General features: G+C 37.4%; 1 protein-coding gene and 1 non-coding gene across 5 annotated transcripts in view; both read left to right on the top strand.

Annotated features, from left to right (window-relative positions):
• Positions 1-22552, top strand: part of ZBTB20 (zinc finger and BTB domain containing 20) — a 764386-nt gene that overhangs the window by 368966 nt on the left and 372868 nt on the right. The window lies entirely within an intron of this gene.
• On the top strand, positions 15231-15384 carry LOC122199030. Its single transcript, XR_006193302.1, has one exon. It is a non-coding gene; the product is annotated as a small nucleolar RNA SNORA62/SNORA6 family (small nucleolar RNA).

The raw sequence follows: 22552 nt of genomic DNA, 5'->3' as shown, positions 1-22552 counted from the left end.
TTAGGCCTTCCTTGTAAATCATGTAAGTTTCATGGCCTTCCTTTTTTTTTTCTTTTGTTTCTTTGGGGTTCACTGATTCCCACCATGTACAGTCATTTCACAGCTGCTGTCATCAGCTGCTCTCCCTTGGTGTGATTTATTTTTAATAACATTCTTTTTTGCCCAATTTTGATAACCATTAGTCTCAATAAATTCCTCATAATTTTTAGTTCTTCTTTGAGTTTTACTTTTTAAATCACTGAGTAGGAACGAGAAAATAACATAAGCATTCAAAGAAAAGCAAGTACAGTACTATCAAAATGAAGCCCTGCAATCCTATCTGATAACATTCTCTGATAACATATCAGAGAACATTCTAGAAACAAAGAAAAAGAAATCTAAATAGAACATTATTTTTTTTTAATTTTTAAAAAATATATATATATATATTTTTTTTTTTTTTTTTTGAGAGAGAGAGAGAGAGAGAGACAGAGAGACAGAGTGTGAGCCGGGTAAGAACAGAGAAAGAGGGAGACACAGAATCTGAAGCAGGCTCCAGTCTCTGAGCTGTCAGCATAAAGCCCGACACAGGGCTCGAACTCACGAGCCATGAGATTATGACCTAAGCTGCAGTCGGACACTTAACCGACTGAGCCATCTAGGTGCCCAGGTGCCCCATAAATAGAACATTATTCTTAAAGGGAAGAACATGTAGTTAATTAATTATGAGTAAAATCAGGTTATAGGAAAAATCAGAAAACAACTGGCTTTTAGGTGCCGAGCAATTTTAATAAATATAGTTAATATTTATTAAGAGCATTTTATGTTCTAGGCAACATGTTAAACAACTTTCATTCATTATTTTATACGTTTAATTCCTCTGACAAATCTACAAGAATCAGCATTTTAATTATTTCTTCCATTTTATGGAAGCAAAAGGCTGAGGTTTAAACAGCTTAAGTAATTTGCCTAGGGTCTCATAGCTAGGACTGTGGAGCTCAAACAGAAACTCAGGTACATCTGTAACCTTTATGCTATGGTACTTTACAAGTTACAGCCTTTAAAAAATAAATACATGCAAAATTCCAGTTTGACTACTATATAGTAGAGACCATGAAAGACCTTAAAGTCAATTTATTATTGACATATACTTCGGTGTTAAGAAATTTTGAAATATTTCCATGGTAGAGCATGGTTCAGGTTTTGGAAAATGGATCTTTCAACTCAGGTTTGCTAGTTTCATTCTCTGTAGTGGTGGAAAGTCGTTTTGGCTCACTCTTTTTTTAACATGAAATAATGACTGATTAATGTTAGATAGCAAAAAAGTCTTCTGGAGTCTTTTGACATATATATTTTGAGTAAATGTAAAATAAATGAATAAATGTCCATGTATTACATAATTAATAAAAACAGTCCTTAAATAAAGAAGTTTCCATTGACTTATTTTTTGGTTAGTACTGGTTAAATTTTAAACTAATATATTAAATTCTGATGATCTGGCTTTCTAAGACTATCTGGTAAATTTCATGTACTCAGTAAACTTAAGACAAGGTGACTTTTTTGGTTGCATGATGTTTTCATGGTAATCTATTCCTCAATGTAAAAATACCATCTTTCTTCAGCCTAAAGGGATAATAACCAGTATATGAAATCTAGTTTGGGCCCAATATATCTGCTGTATACAATGTTCTAAGCCAACAAGTCACTAAATTCAGAAATTGAGTATTCTGGAGCCAGATGCATGAGAATTGTACTGCCTTGAATTGGAGGGTTCATGCAAATTTTCTGATCCAGAGATTTTTCATATTTCTTTTAACAACAGAATCCTCTTTTCAAAATAAATGATTGGAGCCTTTATATATGAACCAGTAAGAGTAGTATTTTATTAAACTTGTATTATAAATTAAAATTATGTATCATTTTAATATTATAAAAGTCAATTACTAAGAATATAAAGGTGAATATGAGAAGAAGTGGAAACTCAGGACTGGTTTATTATAGCAGACTAAGCTCAGTGTATTTTTGTATGAGGGATGGAGTACTTATGGTGTCAAGAAAATCATGAGATACGTGTAAGCAATTGCAGATACCAACAGTTTTTTGTTTGTTTTGAACAGCTGGCCTTCTGATATCAGGGTCTTAATTTGAGGCCTACATGAAAACTAGTTAAACCTATTGTATGTACTTATCTATTAGCAACACATTAGTCTCCAATATGTTTTTTAAAATTACATAAATACATTTAACCCATCCCCTGCCCATCTTCCTTCCAGCAACCCTCAGTTTGTTCTCTCTAGTATATAGTCTGTTTTCCAGTCAAATGGGTGATGGGTACTTGGAGGGCACTTGTGATGAGCAGTGGGGGTGTTGTATATAAGTAATGAATCACTAAATTCTACACCTGAAATAGTACACTGTATGTTAACTAACTGGAATTTAAATAAAAACTTGAAATAGGAAATAAAATAAAATTACATAATACATTTAATTTACATGCCATTTTTATCACAATTATAAATTTACATTTTAATTAAACATTTAACAGCTCAGTCATCTCTTTGTAATCATCTGTTTGTGAGCTTGGGGACCATGAAGCATAGTTTGAAAACCACTACTTTGGTTCAAATTTTTAGGAAGTAACCTTATTTTTTCCTCTCTGTTCCTCTATTATTTGAGGACAATTCAACCCTTTGGGGATGCTTTTTCTTGTGGGTTTTGGTATATTTGAATTCTTTCTTCAGCTAGAGGTTAAAGTCCTAAAGGGCAAGAATCTTGTTTTTGTTTCTTTGCTTTGTTCTCTTCATGAGACTAATATTACACATTGTGTATAGACATGGGCTTCGTTCAGTCATAGTTACCATCTGTGCACACTAGAGAATTTGCAAAAAGGGCCCAAATCACAGTTTCAACCCCCCTCTCATCTATCGCTCTATGTTTCTACTTCTGTTCCCACATGATGATGTTGATAACAAAAACGGTTCAGTGAATTCTCTGGGCTTCCAGTTTTCAGAGCTTCCAAGATGGGGCTGTGAATCCACAAATCGTGGCTTTTGAGGGTGGCACTTTGAAAGAATGAGTGCTGGAGGGGTGGAATAAGGTTCAGGGACAGGACCTTCTGATAAACTAGAGCAAAGGGAAGGAGGGGGAGGAGGCTTAGATGTAGAGAAGAAGTGAAAAGGTGAGGTAAATGCTAGTGTGGAAGAAGGAGCCGTTTACGTGATAGAGGCAAGATAGTTCTGGTACTACTAGTGCCTTCTCTGAAAGCATTGAAGTGTGCAGAAGAGTGGCCAAAAATCAGAATTGACTCTCTGGACCACAAATACAAAATCAAGTCCAAAGAGAGAATGTGGCATAAGCTATGACACCAACCAAATGATATCAGAGCCAGAGCAAGAAAAACTTGTGTAGAACTCAGAATACGCTGTTGCTTTCCACCCTTCTGTAGGTTTGGGGTATCCAGGTAAGCTTAGCCGTTAGGGAGCTCCCCAGTATGAGTGTCATGCCTCACTGAGACCACTACTTGATGAGCCAGTGAGGAAACAAAAGCAATATAGTATGCTGTGAATTCACAGAACCCAAACTAAGTCTGTTTATACAAATAGGTAACATTTCTACTAACTTACTTGAAAAAGATCATTTTTTTATAATATAGGTGTTTACATAAAGCCAATAAAATGTCTCGTGTGTGTTAGAACATTTTGCTTTTATGTGGTAGACCACTTACCTCCTCTTCAGTGTCTGTTGAAACATTTATTTCCTATTCTCTATTTCATTCCTGTTGCAGCATTTATGTATGATTTGTTTGTTACTTTTATCAGTTGATCTTGCCCTCCCCATATGCTCGTGTCTGACTGGCCTAGTTTCCCACATTCAGTATGTGATCTCTAGCCCTTCTTAAATATTAATTAGTGTAATTGAATTCCCTCCAGTATTTCTAACCTCAGGCACCTGAATCTTAGTGTTTTTATTAGAAGTGATTTGTGCATTTAAAGTCCAACCTGCCTTCCCATTTCCCATCCCCCAAACAACTTTTCTTGATTAGGTAAAGGTCGGGGTACATGCCTGCCTCAGAGAAGGTTTCATGGGAAAATAAAAGTATTATATGTCACAACCTTTCTCTGTTAAAGACTGAAAAATACAAAGCTGTCTTGAATCTTTTGCAAAGAAAATCATCCAGAGTGAATAAGAAAAGGATGTAACCATGTCCAGGTGCACAGCTAGAAGTCAACAACAGAAGCCAGGCAGAGCCATGCATAGAGATGGAAGCAAAGCCTCACCTAATCACAGCCCATTCTCCACTGGCAATACACCCAGGCCCAAGGACAACACCTTAAGTTCTCCTACTCTTTTAGTTTGCAGATCCACCTCTGACCAGCATGCCATCTCTGGATGCAGTCCATGATTACACATGAGTGACTCTCTTCCTTGGCAGGAAATATGAAAAAGGAAAAGGAGAAGAGCCTGAAAATAGGGCTAGAGAATCATAAGCTAGTGAGAAGATTTGTCAATAAGATGACTAATTACTGCCATTCATATCTGAGGAAAAGCAAAAAACAAACAAAAAAGTTAGATGACTAGAGATGTAGAGTATGTTCTGATTTTTAGAAAGTAGAAGAAGGTAGTTTATAAGGACAAACAACATGATGTCGGTCCTGAGCAAAGGCCTAGAATGTATTATTAAAACAATAAAGCATAAAGCAATGGTTTATGATTCCCCTGGAAGAAGTGGTTCTTGCTAGAAACCAGAATGGCTTCAGTGAAAACAGGTCTACAATATGTGATCTGATCTTGCCTGGTTAGATGTACAGATGGATTAGTAACTGGTTGAATGACCACACTATTAAGTGCAAATAAATGTCTCAATGTCATACTAGAAGGGAGTCCTATGGAATATTTCAGGAATAACCTAAGCCTTCTCTTGGCCACCATTTTTTTTCAATTACTGGGATGAAAGCACGTCCATCAGAGTTGCAGATGACGTGAATCCAAATGCATCGAAAAGTTGTTGAATTAAGTAATCAAATTCCAAAGACATCTCGGAAAATGGGAGCAATGGGATACATCTAGCTAGAGGAAAGTTCTAAAATGAATAAAGGCCAGACTTTATCTTCATATTTTTAAAGACTATTCATGAGTTATATGGGTGGTATGTGGCTTAACAAGCCAGTATAAGAAACCTAAACAAACAGGAACATCTTCAGAGGAAAGTGACCAGAATGATAGGGAAATGAAACATGTGATACAAGGAATGGTTAAGGGAACTGGGATTGTTTAGAAATTCATGAAGAATGGGGGCACCTGGGTGGCTCACTTGGTTGAATGTACAACTCTTGATCTCAGCTCAGGTCATGATCTCACAGTTTGTGAGATCAAACTCCACATCGGGCTCTGCACTGACAGCACAGAACCTGCGTGGGATTCTCTCTCTCTGTCTCTCTCTGCCCCTCCCCTGGTGCTCTTGCTCTCATTATCTCTCTCTCAAAATAAATAAATAAACATTAAAAAAAAGAAATTCACAGGGCCCCTGGGTGGCTCAGTCGGTTAAGCATCTGACTGTCGGTTTCAGTTCAGGCCATGATCTCACGGGTTCATGAATTCGAGCCCTGCATTGGGCTTTGTGCTGACAGTGCAGAGCCTGTTTGGGATTCTCTCTCCTTGCCCCTCCCCCACTTATGCTGTCTCTGTCTCTTTCTAAATAAATAAATACACTTAAAAAAAATAAAGAAAGAAATTCTTGAGGAATGAATATGATAACTATGTTCAAGTACACTAAGGACTGTCAAATGGAAGATAAATTATGTTGTTTCCTGTGACTCCAAGTAGAACACAAGCCAGTGGTAAAATATACAAGAATATATATTCAGGTCAGTTTATAAAAACTAACTTTGTAATACCCTTATGTGCTCAAAGCTGGAAAACAGACAAGAAAGAAAAAATATTAGTCTGGAAGACAAACCTAGGTTAAACTTTGGTTATGCCACTTATCGTTTCTGTCTCTTTGGGACATGTTTCAAATGTCCCATAATCTGTTTCTGTACCTAATAAGTGGATTTAACCAATTCCTACCTTGCAAGTTGTAGAACTTTAGCGTCTGTATTAGTTTGCTAGGACCGCCATACCAGAGTATCATAGACCAGGTGGCTTCAATTACAGGAATGTGTTTCTCAGTTTGGGAGGTTGGAAGTCCAGGAATTGAAGTGTCAGCAGAGTTGATTCCTCATGTGGTCTCTCTGCTTGGTTTGCAAAGGGCCTTCTTCTCGCTGTGTCTCCTCCTCCCTGGTGTCTCTTCCTCTTTTTATGAGGGCACTAGACCTATTGGACCAGTGACCCACCCTCATGGCCTCATTTAACCGTATTTATCTCTTTAAAGGCCCTATCTCCAAATATGGTCATACTGGAGGTTAGGACTTCACATGTGAATTGGGAGATTGAGGAGGGGTTATATTCAGTCCCTAACAGTCCCTAATATCAACAAATATGAACTCCCCGAGACCAGGGTGTTTGAGCATGGACAGCCACTTTGCAGAGATGCTTTACAAGGTGTTAAAGCCTTAGATAATTATAATCTATAATTCTAATGAACTCCAACACTAATATTCTGTCATTATAAAAATAAAATCTCCAGTGGAGCATCAACTCTGAAATTCTGCAATGCCCTGAAATGCTCAGTCGGAAGGTAGTTGTTCAGTACATACAACAACCTTCTTTCATAAATGTTTTCATTTACTATTTGAAATTTCAGTCTAATTCACAAATATTTACTCATATGCTAGACCTCCCTTAACTTCTTCAGCCCAAATTCCCGAGATGCATTCTAGGTGAAACCTCTGTGTCTTTTGTGGGAAGACCTTGCTTTGCCAAACCTCCGAATGCTCTAAGTCAGAAGTTGTGCATATGTAAGTGAAGGGAGAATGTAACTATCTTAAAACAAAAAGGTGAAATAGGGAAGTTGTACAAGTAAATGCATGTAAAAAGTAAGAATAACAAGAGGTATGTTACTTTAATCCAAAGGTTTCAAAGTCTGAATCTACGGCTTTGAGGCTTTTGAGTTCAGAACAACAAATGAATGATTTATTTTGTTCATACATGCAATGCTGTTATTCCTCATTTTAATATGCATAGGTATTGGCCCCATGCTTAGAAACTAACAGTTTAAAGTTGAACCTATGCTAGAAGCCAGGCTCTGAGTTTGGTTAGTCTTTTGGTTTGTCTTTCTTATAACGAGTATTTCTGTGGAAATAGGGCTGTGTTGTCTCTTGTGTCTGTGTGTAGTTGGAGTTACCTTTAAAAGCCAGTATTCTAAGCCAGTGAAATAATACATTCTCTTCTTTTTCTCTTGACAGACTAAGTAGTATTATACAGTAGCACGTCTTCTCAAGGAATGTATACCTTTTTTGTCAGATGAACTAAAAACAAACAAAAAACCTGAACACTAACAGTGATTGTAACAGTTGGCAATTGAACATTGCCTCCCCTTGAGAGGGCCAGTTACTGTAACTAGACATTTACAACTGAGAGTAGGGTGTCTGGTTTGGAAAGAGCATGGCAGCTTGAGCTGGATTACCCGTATCCCAGCCTCCTAGCTCTGCCACTTGTGACCTCGGGCAGGTATCAGATTCTCTGAGCCTATTCCATGTTATGTAAAACTCTATATTTGGGCTTCTTTTCAGGTCTGCACAGAGTTTGACCCAATGTAATTTATTTCCTTCTTTGATCCTTAATTCTCTCACCTTCTGATAGGTATAATATTAATCCTTTCCCTACTTACCTATCCCATGGGATTGTCGAGACAATCAAATAATATGATGTTTGTGAAAGTGCTTTATAAACTGTAAAACACTGTACAAATGCTATTTCTTTCTTCTTATGAGTGGATGGGGATGCTTAACTAGAAATGGAATTGGGACCAGCCAGGAATTAACGTTGATACTGTTTCCTAAGAGACGTTAGAGGCCTCATGTTTTTGTCTATTTAAATTGCCTGAACTGATCTGTAAAATGAAGATCTTTAACAAGAGGCATTAAAGTTTATTGTCTGTTTTTCTGTGGTACTTCCCAGGGAACATAGGAAACATTTTTTTCCTTTTATTTTTTTCCCCTGTATTTTTGGGCTGCTGTCTATTCTTGAAAATACTAAGACAAATTCTCATCCTTTGAAACTGTGGGGATCTGGGCCCATGGTGCTTACTATCATTATTTCTGTTGCACTTGTGGTAATTGTTATTATTAATTATACTTCATAATTATATAGCTTCTTATTTTAAGGAAAGATAAATGGCTAGAAAATAAACAAGTTGCTGTTATAGAGAGATTTTTGGAGTTTCAAACATTTTAAATCCACTTTTGACCTTTTTTGCACAAAGACTTCTACCTGAATCTTCAAACAGAACATTTTTTTGTTCCACCATTGAAAATAAAATACTAACTAGTGACATGGTGTCCTCAGAGTCACGCCTGAGAAAATAGGGTCAGAGAATTTCATTTCCTCTTTCTGCCTTTTAAAATAATTTTTAAAGTGTAGTTACTAAATAGTGGAAGTCTGTTTAAGAGAGAGATTTTGAAGCAGGAGGTGGAAATAGTTAAGCAGTGACCTGCACCTAAGAGGGAGTTGAAAGTAGCTTGAGGATTATGGGGCAGGCAATCAAGTGTAACACGGGTACAAAATGTGCGGCATGGATCGATAGAGGCTCTCTAGAATAAAAAGTCCACCCACCGTCTTTAATCTCTTGGCTCTATTAGTTTCAATTCTTGAATAACCTTAATGCTGATGAAGTGTTCTCTAAGTTTCCAGGCTGGTTGGCTTGGGGTCCCGTGCGTCACGGGTCTCCTCATTCCCACAGTTAAAGACCTGAATTCAGTGGAGAGACGAGGAGGTCAAAGTAAGCATTTGTGTTTCCTTGGGTAACTTCCATGTAGGTGCTTCTGTGACTTGGTATGCAAAGGAGGATGAAATTTTACAGGAAATAAAGAAGGTATTCAGTTATTCAAGTATTTCTTACTTTGAGGAAAACCTTCCTCTATCCAACTGTCATCATCTTCTAAAGCAGTGGTTCTCAAAGTGACCAGCAGCATTTGCACACCTGGGAATATATTATAACGCAAACTCTTGGGCTTCAGCCCAACCTACTGAATGGAAACTTCGGGGTGGAGTACAGCAGTTTGTGCTTGAAGAAGCCCTCCAGGTGATTCTGATACATAATACAATTTGAGAACCAGTGTTCTAAAAAGACGTTGAATTACACTGGGATTATATTGGAGCAAGTAAAAACTCTATCAAAAAAACAACAGTGACTTTTGGAATTTAGAACTCTATCGTTTTACCCCAAGTTATCTTTTGTAAACTATTTCACAGTTGTATCCTAAACTATTGAATACTTTTTACCTCGACCTGCTGTTCATATCAACATTTACCCCCATCCTAAAATGATCTTTGTGTCTCTTTCTAGACAAATTTTTATTCATTCTGAATCATCCAACTCAAATACTGTTCCTTGCAAAAACTTTACCAGTCATGTCAGCATTCTCTCAATTTGGTTTTCTTAGTTCTCAGTGTCCATACTGTTCATGTAAGCCTTATGACATTTCTCGGATACCTTTTATAATAAACTGTCAACTATTACAATAAACATTGCATTTATTTAGTATCCACTATGGTTACCACAACCTTCTCAGAGAGTCCTGTGCCTGAGTTGCTGAGATCTTAAGTAGCTTACCCTAGCTCACACGGTAAGTATTAAAAAGAAGATTCTCCTTTAGACTTACTCACTATGCTATATTATCTAATAACATTGATAAACTTTTCTCATATTGGTATTTTTTCATTCTCCCCAGCTTAACTGTATGCCCAATTGCAATTAAAGACCCCAATTCTCTTGTCTTTACAATAACTTTTAGAATATAGAGAATTAATGCATATCTGTTGGCATATTGTATTACAAATTCTAAATATTTCTGGAATTTGTCTGGCTTCTTCTTTGGAAAATCTTGAAAGTGAAGGTTTTAACATTTCATCTTAGATCCAGAAAGCTGTCCACTTATAGATTATCTTTATTTTAGCAAATTAATTTATCGATTGCATTTAAAATATTCAATTCACAATTGTGCATTGATTCTTATCATCAATTTTAATAAATGCATTTCAAGAATACTTTATAAAAATGCCTTTAAAGGAGGGAATAGCTACTTTTGTTATTTAAAGAATTTACCAATTTTCAGGAAGTTAGTTGATTGTTTTATAAGAAGAAAAAGGATAAGTTGAAAATGAATCTGACCCTTGCCTGTACACTTGCATGTACATAATGGTGATGGAAAAAAATGAAGATAATATTAGCAGCTAAATAGTAATTATTCAGGAAGTGTATTTCATTGAAAAAAAGGTTTTTTTACTCTGTAAGCATAACATACTCTGTGAACATGTTATATTTGTGCATTATTTAAGTTCACCTGGCTGAATTCTTACCTAAGGAAAAGAAATCATAGCCTCTCCCAGGTACAGGCCACAATGTGTGACTATTTGGGGGATAAATATTTGGCCAATTTCTATTGCTTTATAGCTGTTCCATCATCGTGAGGATCCTTGATCCTAAGTCAAAGTCACATGGATGGTTGCGAAAATGCATTTTCCTGGATTCCATCCCTACATATTGAATTATAATCCCTGGGATTGGAGCCCAGCAAATTACATTTGTAACAATCACTTCCAGGTGATGCGAATGCACAATTAAATTTGAAAAGTCACTTTTATTTGGATTAATTCTTTTTTTTCTTTTCCCTCTGGGGGATCAAATCTTCCAGAAAACTGAGGAGTGAGTCTCAACATTGATGTCTTTTAGGCAGAGAGCTTCAGTGACAACCTTAAGTTATTATTGCATTTGCCTTCAACAGACTTTTATTTAGTTTGGATACTTTTGTTTGCCAGGTACTCTTATCTAAATTAATCAATTCAAAACCCAAATCATTCTGTGATATAAGTATTCTTGGCCCCATTTTAAAGATGAGATAATTAAGGCTTAGAGAAGTAATTACCTTTCTGAAGGTCACCCAACTAGTAATTGGATTCAGTTTGACTCCAGAATGTGTGTTCTTAAACTCCAAAACAGGAGTGAGTCACAATTTGAAATCAGATCTTTTCAATCCTGCCTTTCCCTTTTTAAAAAGCCAGCTGCACAGTAAAGCTGACAGCAGCTAATTCCAGGTTTGTGTCCAAACTCTGAGATATTATGATGTTAGTCCATAGTCGTCCTTACATTATTGGCTGGTAGCTGTAGTGTTATCATGTGACAGGCTCAATCAGTAAGCCATCACCTTCAATATTATCAGATGGATCAATGGAGGCATCATCAACATAAACCTGTCTGATAGTCTTCCTTGTCTTCTATTGTTCTTAAGAGACCTGATATATATTCTATGCAAAGATTACTACAAAAAGGTTTTTATCATTTTATTAAGGGATTTTCTACAACAATATCAGGCTTCATTTCCCTCAACAATGCTTTGTTTTGATAAATCTTTTGCAAATACAGCTGGTACCTCTGTATGGCTGACTCAATGGTTTTTAACCTTGGCAGCACATTCAAATCACCTATGGACTTTTAAAAATACACAGATGCTTGGGTCTAACTCCTACAGATACTGAATCATGGGGTCTGGAGTGGGGGCTGGACATGGATTGTTTATAAAGCCTCACAAGTGCTTCTATAGGCATGTTGTATTGAGAATCAGTGATCTAATTCATTACTTGGCAAAGAATTTGAGAATATCTTATTTACTAAAAGAGCAATTGAAGGAAGCAAAATCCCTCCATAAGTCCTATAGTGAGTCCTTGGAAATAAAAGTGGAACTCATGAGCAGCTTGAGAAGCTGTTGCTTGGGCTATCCAAATATTCAGATTTGACCCTCAGATAATGAAAAGGCAAGAAATAAGAAGCCATTAGAGCATGGTACTAAGTGGAATTATGAGAAACCATCTGTAAAATGTTGTGGGTTTGGAAGGACCTGTTCTTTTTAACAGACATTTTTGTAATAGAAAACAGGGTAATGGAAATAGCAGCATATTTTAATCTATCTGCATTTCCTTCAGATAAAAATAAAATAAAAGGGAAGGGCATAACCTTGCAAATGTATCTTGATCTCATATTATTTTTGCAAGATAGACAGATATGGGGCCACTAGTCAGCCCAACTCAGGGCTAGCTATCAAATCAGAGCTCACTCTTCAAATCCCAGCACTAATCGAGATGATAAAGAGCTACCTTTAGATTAATCCTGCTCTGGACTTTAGACGAAAGATACTGCAGTTTAATTACTGAGTGAAATTCACTTTGTCTGATCTGCCTGTCTTTGCTGTAATGTAATCAGCATCACCCCCATCTGAAACATGGGGCTGTGAAGTCCAAGGACCTGTGTGATTGGAGGAAATAAAATGATGCTCAAACAACAAGCAGCCGCAGTGCAGTAATTATTCAAACCTTGTTTTCATCTGTATGTCATTCTCCTATTGGCTTGTCATGACAGCAACTGAAAAAAGGATGGGAGAGCATGTGATTGAAAGGGAGATTGACCTGAAGGAATCAGACCAGGTGTGGGAGGGAAGAGCCAAGCTATATAAAATCTTAAGGCTAATTAAACTTGGTTTTTCTTTAATATATATCCCACTGGCTGTTCCTGATCCCACAAGTCCAAGCTAAACCATTCAGCTGATATGTCTGTCTGCAATTAAAATCTCCCCTTCAGTTGAAGCTCTATAGTTCTTACTTCTCTGAAAATAATTTACTTTTCTGTTAAAACTGGCAATTACTTGACACATTTTTTTCCTATAAGTCTCACTGTAATTTTTAGAAGTTAAACTCAATAAGAGAAGAGGGTTGCAAGTTTTCTTCTGTCAGAGATACTGGCCTTTTCAGGCATCCTTTCTAGGTTTGCATGGACCCACTACCTTTCATATGGGAACTGAATCCAGAAAGGTACCTGGCTTCCCTGTGAACTGTTACCCCATCTTATACAAAATGTTTAAAGTAAACATTAGTCCTTTTGTTAGAGAGTGGCTGAGCCAGGATTTGAACCAAGATTTGTCTGACTCTGGGCCAATCTCTTTTGACTGTACTCTCCTTCCTCCCTTTATTCTCACTAATTTATGGTTAATACCCCTCTAATTGACTCATTTAACACATTGCTAAGCACCTCCTATATGTGTTGTGTTATACTCCACATATACATTAGTGAAACCTGGAAGGAAGAATCACCTAATATCTATCTTCAAAAGCTTTTAAGTTTGGTGGTTCGGTTGCTTTTGTGGCTTTTATTGTATGTTAACATTTTTTAAGTTTATTTATTTATTTTGAGCGAGAGAGAAAGAGAGAGAGAGAGAGAGAGAGAGAGAGAGGGAGAGAGAGAGAGAGAGAGAGAGAGAGAGAGAGAGAGAGAGAGAATCAGTGGGGGAGGGGCGGAGATACAGAGGGAGAGAGGATCTGAAACAGGCTCTGTGATGACAGCAGAGAGCCTGATGGCAAGGCTTGAACTCACAAACTGTGAGATCATGACCTCGGCTGAAGTTGGACGCTTAACCAACTGAGCCACCCAGGTGCCCCTGTATATTGACATTTTAAATCCAAAGAGCAATTGGAACATTAAGAACAAGTGCAAAATATGAAGTCCAAAAGGTCTTTTCTATTTCCGTGTTTTTTTCATAGTATCACAAATCTATCCATCACCGCAAAATCTCAGAATCAGAATTCCCAAGAATCTTAAGTTCTTATGACTCATAAAATATCAATCATCAAGTCCTGTCAAAATTTGCCATATATGATCCAACATCAAGACTCCTAAACATCAATGTTAAGCAGGCAAGCTATGGAATCAGATGACCTGGGTTTGAATTCTGGCTTTATCACTTATTAACTGTATAACCTTGAAAAATTTGCTTAATCATCATCTTTAAAATAGAAACAATAAAGTGACTTGCCTTTTAGGATTGACATGCAGATTAAATGTGTTAATGTACATAAAGCACATAATCCAGTGCCTAGTACGTAGTAGGGGCTTAATATTATCCTTTCTTCCTTTACAGTGTCTCTAGAACTTTTCATTTCTTTTCTATCTCTACCAATGCTACCAAGGTCAGATATTTATCTCATAGTGCCTGGGTTATTGCAGTGGTTCTCCCTTTCTCTTTCTCTGTCATTATTTCTGGGCTTTCCCTGTTTCAATTTATTCTGTCTACCATTCCCAGTTACTTATACTAAAATGTCACTGTGATGATGCCAGTGCCCTACTTATAAGCCTTTAATAGACCTCTTTTGCCTATAGAATAAAGTGCATTAGTCAGCCCAATATTCAAGGACCCCTTCACATTCCAGACCTAACCTATCTTTCCAACATTATTACCTATTATAATTCCCACTAACTTGTTTATTTGTTGCTCCCAAATATGTCTTTCCATTTTCTGCTTCCATGCCTTCTCTCTTGCTCTTCACTTAACCTGAGTCTTATCACTTCCTGAATCTTACACATTTTTCTTAGTTCAAGTGTATTTTTTCACTGTAGTGAAGCTTTCCATTGTCAGCCTCGATATAAGAGGTGATTTTCTCTAAATCCCTATTCTGAATACTGAATTGCCTTGTATTGCAATTGTTTTCTGAGGTTATTTCAATAATTAGATATTAAGTATCTCAGACACAGGTCAGTGTCTCAAACATAATTTTTTCCAGTGGCATCCAAACAAACCCAAACATAAGTATACAATGAATATATGCCAAATGAATAAGAGGTCTCCATTTGGAGTTTCTTCCTTGCTCTAACCACCTTTTCTTTCCGACAAATCACTTTGAATTTTGTCCTTTATTCATAGTGTATGTCTGTGCATATTTTGAAACTTCTCCCTCCTTGCTCCCCTTCTCTGATCACTCACTTATAATGCCTTTCCGTTCCACAGCCATCATGCTATCCCCTCACCCATCGTGTTCAGTCAGGCTGCTAATAGGCTCTGGTTTTTCTGTTCTAGTTCATTCTGTACTAACTACATCAATGCTAGGGTGATACTTGCTTATCTATAGAACAGAGATGATAGAACCTGCTCTTTTTATTTTTGGGAGTTGTCAAAAATGATAGCATATGTATATAGATATGACATTATTTAACAGTATATGACAGTATTTTATAAACTGCAAAAAGCTTTATAAACATAAGGTATAGTTTATAGTGCCTAAATATCTTCAAGTAAGCATGCATTCATGTATTAAATATGTACTTAAAATATTCTGCACATTGTTGGAGCTTGGAATTGAGGCCTCTGGCTGGCCGATGAGCTCACAAGTGTAGGCTGTGTGCTACGTGAGGGGTAAGTCTTTTACTAACACCACAAGGATCTCTGGCCCGGTGAATGGAGTTCAATAGTAATTCTTGCTACAAGTACAAAAAACAATTAAAACAATATCAACAGTAAGGTTTGATGAGCTGTATCATATTTCTTGTATCTAAGTAAGATATCCATGTCTATCTAAGGATTGTTCCTTCTGCATTCATGGATTTCCTCTTTTTCCATCTAATCCCACCCTTCTTTTGAGCAACTCACATTATGTAGCCTCAATCTATCTACAGGGCAGATGAGAGTCTTCCTTAAAAGCCCTTCACTAAAAAGACTCTATTTTAATGTTTTGTTTTGTTTTTTAATCAGCAAATAGGACTGTTCTTTAGCAGACCATCAGGAAGAACCTTAATAATTCCTAACCACCCCTGAAACAGCATGAAAAATGAATCAAGCTTATCTTACAACACAGAGATCAAGATTGTGTAAATTATCTGACCATGTGGATTTTCTTGAAATTTTTGAGCCAAAAACCTAACCAGAGGACAATATTTACGATAACACCATTCAGACGTTGGTCCACTGCCTAGATCCAATTTTTCCTTAGGTGCTATGTTTCTATTAATCAGGAGATGAATTGATGGACAGTGATGGTGGCTTAGAACTTGAAATCCTAGTTCCTAACAACCCAGTACTGCACAGAGGCATTTCAACTTTATTTTATTATTATCAAATGGAACCAGGACAGGCAGATCAGTCTTCATTCCATGGTTTCTAATGGCAGAGTGGGCCCAGAATGTTCCACAGGAGGTTCAGTGGCAGGCAGGCGATAAGGGCCAGCCAGCCTTATATTGTATAGCTTACCTATGTTGGTTTTAAAAAAACAATGTGTCCATATTCTGGAAGCACATACCTTTATTGTCCCTGAATTCCTGTGGACATTATCAGTGGATTCATATTCCCATGAATTTTCTATTCCGTGAGATCTTGACCTCATGGCTCTAAGTTTTGAGATTTTGATGATAAGCAGTAGGTGTCTTCCAGACTCCTTTCTTGTTTTCCCCTTCCTTACCCCAATTCTACACATCATCCAGCTGCCACCAAAATACTCCCTTGCCTAACTGTCACTCTCTTCCAAGGGGATCTGATATACCAGAGGCAGCAAAATCTTTATTCTTTTCTACTGGCCTTTTGGCTCTTCCTGCTTGTTTGGAGTTTTGAGTTAAATTTTTCAAGTTAATATTTAACTCATGAGATAACTGTTTACAAAATTGTTGGTTGGCAATCAGGGAGTTTTTCCCCTGGATTAATATGGTTAAAGTTTAACTTAGTGGAACAGCTCATAAAAAAAATAATAAATATATGTATATAATTAAATAAAAGTATTAACTCTGGGAATTTTGCTGATATGTTTTCATGATTCAAAATGGAATATTTGTTCTAATCTAGATAAAAGAAAGACCTTGGTTACAGACCTGGCAAGCTGACTGTGGAAGAATTTAAGTAGAAAGGAACGCCAGAGTCTACTCCTGGGTTGCAAATGACATGCAAATAATGAGAACATCCCTTTTTTTTTTTCTTAAGAAAATACCCTGTATTCATATTCTTGGTAATATCACATTCAAAAGAAGTTGTTGGGAATCTCTCCAAACAGCATATTTGGCTAATTTTAGGCTTTGATAATCCCTGTGCTTTCTTGTGATATTTTGTCATATCAGTGACCTTATATGTTACAATGTTATCAAAACTTAGAGACAGATGTGTGGTAAAATGACTCTGTTCAGGTATTGCTCTTCGGCTGTATTCATAAGTCAGAAAGGGCTGTTTCTTCTCCTGAGATAAAGGCGAACTCAAGCTTCATCTGTCGATTGCTAGAGCATATATTGTGTTCTTATGAGAAATCTTCATGCTTTTGCTAGGGTTCACGGGTCCAACCTATAATTGAAATCATATTCAAGTTATTCTGGGTTTTCATCTTTACTTCTTGCAATGTGGACCTCAAAGATCAACTGTTGGAAGAAAGTGGGTGGAACAGTTAGGTAAATCTGGTAAGACTATGAGGGGCTGCATATATGTGCATTTCAAGTTTAACATGTGCTCTGAAATTCTGTGCCATTGAAGATACTCTGTGTTTTGGCTATATGTAGAAGTCTACTTAGCTGGTTTCTACTCAAAGGATAATTGTCAGTTGTTAATAATTTTTGCTGTAAGAATAAATGAGCTTGAAGCCATTTATTTAGAAGAACCAGATTTTCTGCTCTATTCTGCATTTCAGAGTCATAAAGCCAGACATTCAAAATCTGGATATCTCACAAGCACCTTCTAAGATTGTTGTTTTGCCAAATATGCTGTGTTTATCCCAAGTCAGAAGCCACTTAAGGTAGAATTATAAGTAATAAATTTCAAATTTGAAGAGACTTAAATAGGTTTTAAGTGCCCAATAAGGTAGGAGGAAGAAGTAGAAAGAGAGGTGTCCCAGAAGCTAGCCACAGTCTCAAGTAGGAGGAATTTGTTAACCATGTTAAGTCGCTGCTGAGAAGTTGAGTAAAATGAGAATGAAAACGTGCACATTGGATTTGGCAACAGCAGACATGGTAGAGTGGGATGGAAAAAAGCCTTGTTGGATTGTGTTGAAGAAAGAATAGAAAGTGAAGATACGGTAATGGCTCATAGAGACAATTCTTTCAATAAATTTTGCCAGGAAAGGAAGACAAATGGAAAGTAACTGGAGAGAGACTTGGGATCAAGAGAGTATCAAACAAAGATATGCAAAGCATGGTGGTTACTTGTCTTGTTTTATGCTTTGTCTTTGTTTGATTTGCTTCCCCAGTTGAAAAACAATACGAATTAGAATTGAAGCCTCAAATCTGGAGTAAGAGATGAAAAAAGCAAAACTGGCCTGGTAAAATGTGAAAGGTATTGGCTGAAAGTCAACAGATTTTGGTTTTAGGTCAAATTCTACCGGCTCCCAGTAATAAGGCCCTAAATACCATTTCTGTATCTGCCTACTTATTTATTGATAGCATGCAAAGTCCATTTATGATATTCTAGTTCCAGAAAGGAAAAAACAACAGACATATTTCCAGAAACCCTTCTTTAGTAGAAATAAAATTTATATTGTTTTTAACCACTTACAAACTCTTTATTATTTAGAAAGCTCTCACATCTTGTTAGTTAACCCTCACAAGACTGCTACAAGGTAAGTGGCTATATTGTTTTACTTAATAGATAAGGTAACCAAGACTATGAAAGATTAAGTAGCTGGCAAAATCGTACAATATGTAGATAGCAGGAGCAGGGCTGAAACTCCAAATTTTAGACTATAACTCAAAGATTCTTCCCACCTCATAGTGCTCCCTATTTCCCCTGTAGTCTTTTGTTTTGTTTTGTTTTGTTTTGTTTTGTTTTGTTTTGTTTTGTTCACCTCACTTTTCAGTGATTCCCCTTTTTTCCATTTTTGGTCCAGGTTTCTATTATTTATATTTCTTTCCATTCTACTTCTCCAGGGATTTCTGAGTATGCCCATCTCCCTAAATATCCACATTTAAAAGAATTTTTTTACTGTTTATTTATTTTTGAGAGAAAGAGAGAGCACAAGCCGGGGAGGGGCAGTGAGAGAGAGGGAGACACAGAATCTGAAGCAGGCTCCAGGCTCCGAGCCGTCAGCACAGAGCCCGACGTGGGGCTTGAACCCACAAACTATGAGGTCATGACCTTAGCCAAAGTCGGACACTTAACAGACCAAGCCACCCAGGCACCCCAATATCTGCATCTCTTCATAAAACAGAACCAAATGCATAGGGTTAGGGGGTCTGCATTAAGTGCATAGGAAGAACAATCCTACACCAAAATCCGATACTAGTCTAGTGATATTGTGTTGCCAACAGCCCATGGAAAATCAAGGCTTTGACCACAATGGCTAGTGTTAGCAGTGGAAACTCCTTCATAGTATCTTGTCATTGGCCCTTAGTAGCTTTTAAATCCAAATGGAAAGGGAAGAACAAGAAAGTAGGAGGAGAAAATGGGAACTGAGAAGAGAAGAGATGGCATAGAGGGGTACAAGTGTTGCTTAGTGCAGGCCCTGCAGACCAAAAATTATTGTGTTTCTAACACTATTGATTTTTTCAGCAGCTGATATTTCAATCTGGGTGCAGTGTGTCTGTGAGTCTACGCACACTGTCAAGAAGAAATATGATAGTGTCTTAAAAGATTAATAATATCGCTGGTCCTCTGGAGGCCTGTCTTAATTCACTGGCCTGTTCCCTGGCATGTACTGTAATTTATCTAGTCTGATTTGAATAGCAAATGGCAATCGGCTGCCATTAGGGAAATGGGCATCATTCTTATTGATCCAGCATGGGCTGGATTTTATTTAAGGAGAACTGCAAAATGTTATTACCTTCAGGAAGAGAAGCTGAAAAGGGAGCTTTTCCCTCGTGTATTTTGGAAATGTTCTACCTTTAAAAGGGGGAATGGATTGTGGATTTAAGAGAACAGAGAGAGATGATGATCCTATTGTGTGAACAGGGACATGTACAGGCTGTTTTCAGCATAATTGTTTACCAGCAGGAAAGAGTGCTCATGATTATGAGAAAGAGGCCATGGCCTCAGAGATTAGAACATTGGAGAATTAGTCAGATCTGACCTGTTTCCTTGTCCAACTTTGTGAAAAGCCCCTAGTTGCTTAGAATCCACTTGTCAATCTGTAAAATGGGCTAAAAAATCTACTGGGCACAGATAAGGTTTGCTTAGTGTTTGTCTTACATCCTGAGAGCTTGGATAAACGGTGCTATGGAATAAAACAGAAACAACAAAGAGGGTCTGTCTGACATTGGAGGGTGGGGTTTCAATATTTATTATTGTTCTTCACTTAGAACTCTTGAAGGGACAGGTTATGCGCTGAGTGATGCGTGATGAACTAGCCTCATAATTCTCATTAACCATAACAGGCATCTCTCAGCTTAACACTGAATATATTGACTTTAATGTTCACCTATTAGTGGCAGATCCAAACCCGCACTCTTACCCTGTGCTACAGAATTGAGGAAAGCCGTCAGCCTTATGGTAGCAAGTGTGGGAGACAGACCCAGTCTCTTAGCCTACTCCTGACCCCCTTTGTCACAGGGGTAGGGGTTGACAGTGCCATTCCCATTAGAGCTTTGGAGATTAGCTGTGAAGGAGCACATGCACACCCACCCTGTTCCTAACCTCTTTCAGCAGCCACTGAAGGGGAAAAAGGTATGACAGAGGTGGCTAGAGGAAGTGCTCGTTGCTACTGAAATTCTTCTCCATTCCACCTCGGGTTGTTATGGAAAGAAACGATAATGTGCTACAGGAAATGGCCAAGTATAAAAGCAATAAAATAAATTGAAAATGACTTTGTTTTTTTGAGCGGCAGTAATTGCTATATGTTGTGATGTTTGCATAAGGAATTAGTTAATGTGTAGCAGAATGGCATGTGATACTTTTTATTTGCCTGATGACTATAGTCTCTGAGTGAATGACTTATTAAGGTTAATAAAGAAAAATTTGCTTGTGACTTGTAATGATCCAATTGCTAGAATTTAGCATCCCCTTATGCATTGTTGCCTAAAGGGGAGAAGGAAAAAAACCCACACACATTAATGGCCGACTGGCTATGATTTTTTATAGTGGTGTGAGAACAAACAATGTCTTCTAAATTGTTGGTCTGTCTATCTTTCTGCCTGCCTGGGCAGGAACGTTATGGCTTTCTTAATTCTCCTGTGTGATTTATCATCCTAAATTCATTGTTTTGCATAACTCTGCTCAAAATGAAGAAATGTCATTATTTTGCAGCGAAAAAGTTGTCATTTGCATAATGCCTGCCATTAATTATTGTGAGACTAATGCAGTTGTTGATATTTTTAGGGCACAGTGGTACAGCCTGCACCTTGTATAATGTCATTCTGAAAACATTGGTAGTTAATAGGTGCCACAACATTGCACAAATGGAAAAGAAGATGATGAAGAAGAAGGGGACACAATGGAACAGGCTGTGATCTTTATTTAGCTTTTTTTTTTTTCCCCTGAAATGCTTGGTGAGGAAAGACTATAAAAGGAAGCGAATAGAGCAGGGAGCTGTGACATCCACGAGAACAAAGGGATTGAAAAGCAGAGGTTTTCTATTTAGGCTGAATTAGTATAACCTGGGTTCCAGCCAGTTTAATGGAGGCAGTCGTGCTCCTCTGTTTGGGCTTACCTACATAACCACAGCCCTGAACAGAATGTAGAGTTGGGCTTTTTTAAACCCAAGCTAGGACAAGGGCGTGCTCTGAAATGTGCTTATCATGTGGGAGCGTTCTCTCAGCCAGGCACTTGGCCCAAGTCAAGAGGACACACCACAGTTTCATGGAAGAGAGCTGATGACCATGCTTCTCAGGTTTTTGATACACCAGTCTGCTGCACTTCACATATGGCAGCATTGGTATCTAGAGCCCTAGCTTTCTTTTTCTGTAAAAAGCAGAAGAATGCAGTAGTAGCATGTTAGGGTGAATTTTTTTCCTACCGTTCGTTGCAATAGAACTAACTTTTGCATCTGATTCTTTAGGGCAAGAGCCTACCAAAGCTTTCTATTTCACAGGTAAATGAAAGTCAGTTATAAAAATTCGATCAGAGATGAAACTCATTACACTGAGTCTGGGAGGCATAAATATTACAAATGTACGTAACTGTTGATCTTTTTAGTCATGGGAGCTTAAAAAAAAACAGGCTCACATCAAATAGAATTTTTTTCCTAATTTCACTGTTTCATGTGTATTATAAATTTAGATCTTTCCTCTTTATCATTAAATTTAAAAGACATAAAAGAAATGGAGCCTCAAAAGTAGGTCTAGTTACTAAGACTGACCAGAGATATTTAGAAAGAAGATATTGCCCTTCAATGTTTAAAGCCTAGCAGTGTAAACTCTGCAAAATGCAATACTTTTCAGATTGTAATCCAGATTCGAATGACTATCCCTTGCCCCCAGACTGACTACTATTTGGCAACCTCCTTAAAGCCAGATGATGCATGTAAGGGGGCCACCGGGATGTGGAGGAAACCATGAGAGGCTGTCCCAGTTTGTCTTACAATAAAACCTCAGCAGAATTCAGACTGGGATCCTTTTGTAGATCTCACTTTGGATTTTAGAATTTAATCTGCATGTGTTCAGTCCTGGAATATGTAGAAAACACACATTCTGGGTTAGGAAAATTTTAATTCTCTGCAGTGACATCACCATCATAAATTACCACATTTGGGGTTGTAAAAAACA

The sequence above is a fragment of the Panthera leo genome, chromosome C2 (assembly GCF_018350215.1).
Source record: "Panthera leo isolate Ple1 chromosome C2, P.leo_Ple1_pat1.1, whole genome shotgun sequence".
In the NCBI taxonomy this organism is placed as follows: domain Eukaryota; kingdom Metazoa; phylum Chordata; class Mammalia; order Carnivora; family Felidae; genus Panthera; species Panthera leo.
This window is presented reverse-complemented; position numbering and strand designations above follow the sequence as displayed.